Below are 9,281 nucleotides of genomic sequence, written 5' to 3'. Positions count from 1 at the left end.
CAACAAAAGACTATGCAGTGTGTTATATACCAGGTGTCCTAGCTTTCAAAAAATCGATGTGCCCTAGCTCAGTGAAATAATCCAGCTGTGGGCTGTTGAAAGTTGCCTGGCCTAGGCTGGTGTTTCATTATTTAACCTTAAAATGATTAAGGCTATATAGTTAACATTTAAATTATTGATTTCAGGAACAATTAGTATCAATAAGCAAGTAGAAAACTTTTCCAAAACAGCTGACAGAAATGTTTGCACCAAGTTGAAATGTTTTGCATAACTTTTTTTTTCTCTGTCTTGAACGGCAAAAAACCCAATAAATGTGTCTGCATGACAGCAATTCCTCTTCAATGTCCCGAAACGTGGCTCGGACAACAAAATTGGCTTTTGTCAGAAGTGCTCTCCATGGTGTGGCTTTGCATGATGTGGGTGAGAGATATGTGTGAGCAGCTAGTCATATGAAAGCTCGATTTGGAAGCCAGCTATGGAAATCATGCCATGAAGCAAACATTCCGGGCAGCTGCTGTTCAGCACTATCTGCAACTTTAGAGCTGATGCTTTGCTCCTGGGGCCAATAAATAAGTCACTAATTAGTTTTTACTACCTGCAGAAAAACCATGGCAAATGGAAAGCCACTGGAGACTAGGGCAATCAACTCTCAATAGTTCTCGGTTGGTTTCACTAGCCTAGACCAGTCTACATAATTTAAGGTTTGATTAAATTTAGCCCGGATACTTGGTATGCATGGTTTACTGGCATCTCTTGGGGTCAGCTTCAAGTGAAACGGTGATGACGCAGCTGTGGTCTTAACTGATATGGTGAAAGCTGTCCTGTAGTCTCTTATCAGATGCTTTGTATTGGAAGGGGTCGCATGCTTCTGGGATCATGATGAGAATAAGCAGCATTTTGAGGTCAATGCTTTGGTTTGGTTTGTGGGGTTTAACCTCCCAAAGCAACTCGGGCTATGAGAGACACCGTAAAGGAGGACTCCGGAAATTTCGACCACCTGGGGTTTAACGTGCACTGATATCGCACAGCACACGGGTGCCTTGTTTTTCCCCTCCATCCAAAAGTGACAGCCAAGGCCGGGATTTGATCCCATATCCTTGGGAACAGCAGTCGAGCGCGCCACCCCAGCGGGGACTTCGAGGCCAATGAGATGATATGGCTAACTATAATGTGCATTACAAGTACACATACACACTGCTTCCTGTACTTTCTCCTGTCGTGACTAAGTAAATTCTAAAGGGCTTGATCCCAGTGCACTGTGGGGATAGCTCGTGGGAAAAGAAAAGAGGAAACTGCATGAAGAAACAAGGAGAACAAGAATTGCTACATAGTACAATTGCATTTATTCTTTCCTACTGTCCTTGTCCTTTAGCAGTGTTTTTGCCAGCTCCACAAGACCCATATTAATGCGTTGTGTAAAAGTTTTAAAAACAAGTTAAGCCGACATATTTTCCACTGAACAAATTTTTGTTCCACGAAACACAGTGTTGTAATTATCTTGCACACTTTCCAAAGAGAAATGTCCTTCTTGAGTCCCACAGCCTGGCTGTTTGTGTCATTACCATAACTAGAAAAGAAATAAGTTCACATATACAGCTCGTTAAAATGTATTTTTGTGACCCATGTAATTTTCATTAATAAGCACAGCAATACTTGCAAACAAAACTACCACTGTGGTACCGAGGTTTCTATTATAGTGTGTGAGGGCTTTTAAGGCTCTTTGTATTTGCGTAGGAAAGTAAAACAGACTGAATTGCATGGCTGTTACTCTGTGAAAAACTGCCGTCATAATACCGTTCATTGCACTGTGTACAATGTTTTTGTGAATTCATGAACTGTGAGGCACACTGAGACCTTCAGCTCACACACTCCACTTCCGAAATCACTTTTTCTTATGTTAAAATAGTTAGCAGTAAAGTCACCACTGCAAGGCTTGGCAGCTCATTTGCTAGTCATTGCACAAAATGAATTAGGCTGCCCGCTTAGATTGTAACCATTCTGTTATAACCTTATCCTGCAAAGCTAAGGTAACACTCTGCATAGGTGCAAAGCAGAGTAGTGAATCTGTGAATGCAAACAGCAAATCCAATCTAAGCAGAAAAGGAATGAATTCAGATTAAGTTACATGTGACCTTAGTGCCAACAAGTCCGGTGTTACATCCTTGCCTCACAGCTTTCATAGTGGATCAACATCACCATTATAGAACGAATACCTATGTGATAATGCTCAACACACGATGAAAAGATAAGGTAATGAATCTTTGCAAATGTGGTATGAGACCATGCACAGTGGTGGCCATACAGCTAAACTGATATGTGAGAAAACCCAGTTGATCACTTTGCAAGGTACAAAAAATTTAGGCGAGCAGCAAATGCAACAAAGACTAAAAAAATCCGTATTTCATTCTACATTGTTGTAAGATTTGCACACGTACATCATCGATATCACTCAGTAGGCAAGTAATCATGGGCTTCACAGCAAAATGGAAGCAGCAAATAGGCACGGACATGAGCATCGACATACGATTTTGATGGCATTGAAAATATCTCAATTGGTACCCCTCAGCAAAGAAATGCAGCTGAGCAGCTACTCAATACCATTGAAACCGAGTTGGCATGCAGTCTGGCGGGAGTAGAGCTGTCAAAGCAACAAGTATGGGATGTAATGTGTGCAACTCCATAACAGCATCATGTCAGTATAAAGCCTACATACATCATTTGTCTAAGCAGTTGTCCAATGAACTTAACTCATCCAAGTTATGCAGGAAGAAAGCAGATTGTAACCACAATAATTTATTCAATTATTTTCTTTCTTTTTAACCAAATATATTTTCATGCTCAACATGCCTTAGGTACACCAAAGTGTCCATATCATGAGGCACAGATGCAGGAAGAAAGCAGATTGTAACCACAATAATTTCTTCAATTGTTTTCTTTCTTTTTAACCAAATATGTTTTCATGCTCAACATGCCTTAGGTACACCAAAGTGTCCATATCATGAGGCACAGTTGCATATGGTGTGCTTTTTTTTCATAAGCATAACCTCCCGCCATACTGTACTTTTTTTTGGCATCGCGTCTAAATGTTTTTTTTTTTAAGACCTGATGTGGTAATAAAGTGTTTAGCCCATCACATACAGAAGTGTTCAGTCGACCGATTCATCGCACAGATACTTATTGCAGACATAGGTGCATCATAGCTAGCAGGAAATAAAAATAAACAGGAAGGTACTCTCAAAGTGACAGCTGCCGTAAGTACACGATATTTTCACAGATTGCACAGTGCCGTCGAGCACCCATATCAGCACAAAGCGCAAACCGCGGAATAGTGGCATATTAGTAGCCCGAAAGCCGTGCGGCTAACGTCGTCGAAGGGCTCGGCGCTCGCACGGGAAGGGCTCGGCAAGCACAGCACATACACGGACCGCGATCAACACAGGCGATCGACACATCGCGGAAACAAAGTCGTGTGCTCGTTTCTGTTGCGGTCACTGCGACCAGTGGAACGGGTGCCAGATTAGCTGTCACCAAGTTAATTTCAGCATTAGGAAAACAGTATGTGACGAAATTTGCAAACATGGACAGTCCTCTTCTAGGTGGCAGTCGCTCAAGTCGTAAACACTTTCGCAACACATGAACGGGCACTTTTCGATGCGCTGAGGAGCCGATTCGTGCGCATGAAAATCACCGTGAAACTGTTGCTGGCTGTCGGCCGTGAAGATCCTCGCGGCTAGCGATAATCACAAACACATCTTGACACCGGTGCGACCTAGTACACTTCGCCGGTTTGAAGATCACTGTCTTCAGCTCAGCGCAGATAACAGTGGCACATATGATCCGACTTGAGGGGAAATCACAGTCGATAGGAACACTAGTAAGCAATGCGCGCAAAGTATATTGGTTTTTGCGGCAGAGCAACAACTGCCATCTACGCTTTGCTCGTCGCTTCGCTATCACCGCTGGCGGCCATATTGCCTGACAAGATCGGGGAGGAGGAGCCAGAAACGTCGCCTACAGCGCAACCAATAGCTGCAATCCGGTCGCCTTGCTGATCAGCACGTGCGGGCAAAAAGTCAACTTTTCTCCGGACGACGGATGCGGGTATTGTATCCCCCTCCGAACCGGTCGTCTCGGTGCGGCCGCATACGTGCGGAACGGGTCTAAAAAGCAAGTGTTAGTATTCTGTGCCCTGCTGAACACTCGGACGGTTCTGGTATTCGATAGTGCGCGCCCGCCGCCAAGGTCATGAAGGTAGCACCGTGCACATACCTAATCTTGCTAAGCCTTGCACAGAGACCAATAGAAAATAAGAACCCCAAAATAACTTACGACGCTACATCCCTGCTGGTGTCTGCAGCACCGAAACACACCGCAGTTTCTTTCGATCGCCTATTTCCTCTTTGCGAAGCTAAATAAACTCATTGACTGCGCCGCTGATTGCTTCGCAAAGATGTAATAGAACAGGCGGCAAGCAAAATGTGAAGTGCTACTCACCGAAGAATGAAGCGGGGACTTCCGAATTCAGCGTCGGACAGGAAGAAGACGTCTTGATGGGTGTCAAACCATGCAGCCGAATGCCACAGCGTCCAGGCGTTGGTAGCAAAAGATGGCAGCAGGAAACGAGCAGCGCCGATTTTCTCAGTCTGTGCAGAAAGGCACATCGCAGGCAGAGCACACGTTCACGCACTGGAAGCTCGCCGCTCTCACTAGCGTGGCCACGTGTGCACACCCACGAGGATAAGGGCGGCCACTGCCCTCCCTTGCCGGAAAGAAGGCAAGCCCAGCGGGGAAACTGTAAAAGTGGTCGGAAGGAGGGGGGGGGAGGGGGGGGGGCTGCTGCCGATCATTGCACGCCAACAATTCTGCATTGTACCCTGTGGGCAAGGCTTGTACTTCAGTGTACTATATAATGGCTTGCACTGCTGGGGAAAGGGTGAAATAAACCTGTTCTCTGCAGCTCCCTCCCCCCTTCCCTCTGGTTGAATGGTGCTTGCCTTCGTGGAATTTCGGGCCGTCGTTTGAGAGGAATCCGTGCACGCAAACTCTTTTGTGTGGCACATGCTTAGGCTATCACATGAACGCGGTTAAACGTTGACGGAAAGTGAATTTTCCAAGCTTCTTTTTTTTTCTTATGTGATGCTGAGCTCGCTACTTCAGTGGCCCTGGCTATGAACTACTTTGCTGCCGAGCGCGCTTCAAGACAGTGATAACTAAACAGGTTCCGTTTTTGGACAGAATTTCTTCTCTGTGTAAAAACCCTCCATCCACTAAATGCTAAGATTTCCTTCTAAGCTTAGCGGCTCATGCTGCACCGGAAATGCTGCATGCTGCTTAGTGTCAGCACACTGAAAACGGCGGAGTGTTCCAACATGGAATGTCAACGCAAACATTTGATTTTATTTAGTCTGCTTAATGTTGCACATAATTTGAAGAATAACACACACGCTGCAATATACGTGGCGAAGACTGCTGCAAAAGAGGAAAAAAAAGACGAAGGAGAAAAAAGAAAGGAATGAAATAAACCCATTTTGTTCCTTCCTAAGATTCGCACTCGCGGTTGAAAACTATCCAAACGTGCTAATTCGGCCATGTAGAAGCTATTAAGGCGGGAGTTCCACGGTGGCCATCTTGGATTTAGTTCAGATTCTGCCACCAGGCTACGCCACTGATTCAGGACTGAGTTATTGATACAAGACAGTAACCTAGGTTTTAACCTGTCATATAGATTAGGTGGAGAGGCGGTAGAGCAGCGCCTCCCAGGTTTGATGTGTGCAGACGATATTGTGCTGCTAGCTGAGAGCCTGGAAGAATTGCAAACTCTAGTTAAGTATTGCGGAGACAAAGGGGACGCTCCAGGCTTCAGTTTCAGCGCCTTTAAGTCGGGTCCGATGATTTTCAACGGCTCAGCTGATCAGGGTCTTAAAATACAAGGCCTTGAAATACCTAGAGTAGCAGAATATAAATATCTTGGGGTATGGGTAAACGAAGGATTGGCATACATTGGAAAGCATGAGCAATCACTTAAGGCCAAAGGGCGAAGGAATGCCGATATAATGAAGCATAAGGCATTGTGGGGATACAATAGGTATGAGGTTTTGAGGGGTATTGTGCGGTTTTGTGCCTAAAATCAGAGGTACAGTCAACATTAAAAACAAATCAGAGATCTGTTGGACGATTAGCACTAAGTGCCCACGGCAAAACTACAAATGAGGCGGTACAGGGAGATATGGGCTGGGCATCTTTCGAAGTACGGGAAGCTCAGAGTAAAATATTATATGAGGAACGCCTGAGGAAATTGGACAGTAACAGATGGGCAGCTAAAGTATTTAAATACCTGTACTTAAAAAGCGTTGACTCACAATGGAGGAAAAGAACTAGGAAACTAACTAGTAAGTATGCTAGTAACAAGGACGGAGAAATAAAGAGCATTAAGCAACAGGTGAAAAACACAGAAGGTAAAAATTGGATAAATTCGATGGAAAAAAAACAGAGTGTGGAATTATACCGAAAGTGGAAAATGCAGATCAGGAAGGAAGATTTCTTTGATAACTCAAGAGGCAGTGCCCTACTTTTTGAAGCTAGATCAGGGTGCCTTAGAACACGCAGCTACAAAAAGAAGTTTAACAATGGAGATGACGCATGTGCTGTATGTGGAAACTCCAGTGAAACAATTAACCATATTATACTCGAATGTAATGGTATCTATCCGGAAGTTGGTGTAGGCGCAATCACTGTTCCTGAAGCTCTGGGCTTTAGAGATAACAGTGGCCGGGTGAATAAACCGGCGGTGGAAACTAGCAAAAAACGACTGGAAGATTGGTGGCTTAAAAGCAGAGAAGTGACATAATGTTAGTAATGTAGGAACAAAATTTAATAAATAGAATGGTGGTTTAGTTAACCATTCTAAATCAATAATTAAGATATAGGGAGAAAAATGAGCATGACAGCTACTGCTACCACCCCGTTTCAAAGGGGACGCTCCTATATTCCATCCATCCATGAGAAAGTGTCTATCGGCCTTGCCCCCAGTTGGCCGAAGTATCCAACCTTTGCTTTGTAGAGAAGCTGTCTTTGGTTGGAGGGTGGGTTTTCAAAGCCCCATTCTTCTCCCCGCCCTGTGCAGGGGGAAGCGTTCACCTGTTCTTAGCTTGACTACTGCGGATAGCAGGACTGCGGGGTGCTAGCTTGCCTTACCACGGCTGAACTTGAGCGGCGACGCGGATCGCCGCCGCTCTATTCGGCCATGACCGAATGTGCGTAACGTAAATGAAAAGTACCACCTCGTTTTGTTATTGTTCACTGTTCTGGATAGAGTGGAAGCTTGAGCGAGTTGATGATACATCGTCGACATATGTTCACGATAGCTCAAGTGGATACCAAAAATGTAAAGGTGCGATATGATGGAAAATATTTATGTGGCCCTTGTATACTATACTTATACTCACAAAGGATTTGCACTACTGCGAAAGGCAGGGGCTCCCTGGGCCATTCATGATAGATAATTGTGCTCCAACGCACCCCTCGAATCGGCAATGGCGACAGTGGGAGCACAATTGCCTATTATAAGTGGTGTGTGTAGTGGTTATTCAAACAAAAGGAAGGAAACGAGTGCTGCCATCCGCTTCAATTGCTGTCTAAAATCTGAAGCACCCGAGCTGCAGCCGGCGGGAAAGCAAAATAATGGGCAGAAGATAGCCAGGGAAAGTGCAGAGGGGAGCTATAATAAGAAAGTACAGAGGGAACTTTGTACATTATTTACAAAATACAAAAAAAAAAAGGTGAAAACGAGTTCGCCTAGCTCGCGCGCAAGTGTCCGAGTGCGCTTGGTCCATGGCGCCCCGGCCTTTCGCAGTACTGCAAACATTTTGTGAGACGAAGTATACATCTTTGGTGGTTTCGTCATGAACTCTGGCTGAAATCGACACCTGTATTGTCTTTCCTTTGATACCCATCTTTTCAAGCTGTTATCACTTTTGAAGTTATAGCAATTATAGTAGGAGTCGCAATATTCTTGCGAGCTTTCTGGCGCAGAACTATTTTTATCAAACGTTCAATATAATACAATTGCAATAAAGTAGGTTGCAATCAACAGCCATCATTTTTTTTTAGTTCGGGCTCTTCTAACCATAGAAATTGGTCTTTGTAATCTAGTGACAGCTGAGAAAAGGGTGATGGCCAATTTCATTTTACCTTAGAGAAGAGAGTTGGCACTGCGAAATGGGTGTGAAATACCTACCAAGAGGGTAAGCACCACGCAGCTGCCGCAATGCATTCAGGCTAAATTTTGGGGGAAATGAGGTGGAGGGGGGAGCGTTACAGGCAGTTACGAGATGACGTCGCCAGTAGAAGCGGGTTAGTTTCGCAAGCGCGTTAGACCGCTCCTTCCCCTTTGAATCTGCTCTGTCCTCTTCATTGGTTAGAGGTACGTCCTTGCTGCATGCGAATCCAGTGTGCTTTCTATGTATTTATTTACTTATTTATTTATTCACTACCAGAATCACCTGCTTTCATAAGAACCATAGAACGGCAGTTACTGGCGATAACCATGGTAAAATGTATAACTGGCTGCTACTGAGGCATTTGGAGCCAAAGAATTTATTTCTGTCATTTTATGTGCAACAAAAGAATAATGCAAGACGTCACTTCGGTTACTTACTGCCCCTAGAATTTGTCCGGACATGTACTTCCTCGCGCTGCCCTGATTTAGCCAATTGGCGTGCAGCACGCGCTCCTGCCAATGTTCGCCGCTGCGTGTTCCCCCCTACCCCATCTTTTTCCTTTGTGGCGGCGACGGTGTCCTCCGGTCTAAGCGGATCACGGGGCATGCATCCCAAGCCGAAACGCAGAGCCACGTTGACTTGACTCGCTAGCGGCGTCAGCAGCATCAACCAGTATATCTCTTCGCTACCTTCCGCGAACTCCCGATCCACAAAGCTTTCTTCATGACAGTCAAGAACTGTTAGTGGAGTGTTTCTTGAAGAAATATGTGTGAAAAAAAAAGTTGTGTGTAACTGTACATATATGTCTTGCTCGAAATATTTGTCTCAATCTATTGAAAAGCTGTTTCCCAATGAGATGCGCTCAAATTTCTGTTGTAATAAAAGGGGAAGGCATTTTGTTGGATTGGTTGGTAGTACATTTAGACAGGTATGGCAGCGCAGATAGACGTGGATAACGCTGACGAACTTTATTGCAAGACAAAGGGCTGAGTCACATGACAGCCAAGATTGTACAAAAAGCCTTTCTTTTCCAATAAAGTTCACTTGAAAATCAGTGCTGTT

General features: G+C 44.7%; 1 long non-coding RNA gene across 1 annotated transcript; it reads right to left on the bottom strand.

Moving 5' to 3' along the window:
- Nucleotides 1-1,324: 1,324 nt before the first annotated feature.
- LOC146187066 (uncharacterized) lies at nt 1,325-4,768 on the bottom strand. Its single transcript, XR_014708224.1, has 2 exons — nt 4,495-4,768; nt 1,325-1,567 (listed from the first exon to the last, which is right to left on the bottom strand). It is a non-coding gene; the product is annotated as an uncharacterized LOC146187066 (long non-coding RNA).
- Between the last annotated feature and the right edge of the window lie 4,513 nt (nt 4,769-9,281).

Source organism: Amblyomma maculatum, chromosome 6, assembly GCF_055883805.1.
Source record: "Amblyomma maculatum isolate TAMU_Amacu chromosome 6, ASM5588380v1, whole genome shotgun sequence".
Lineage (NCBI taxonomy): Eukaryota > Metazoa > Arthropoda > Arachnida > Ixodida > Ixodidae > Amblyomma > Amblyomma maculatum.
This window is presented reverse-complemented; position numbering and strand designations above follow the sequence as displayed.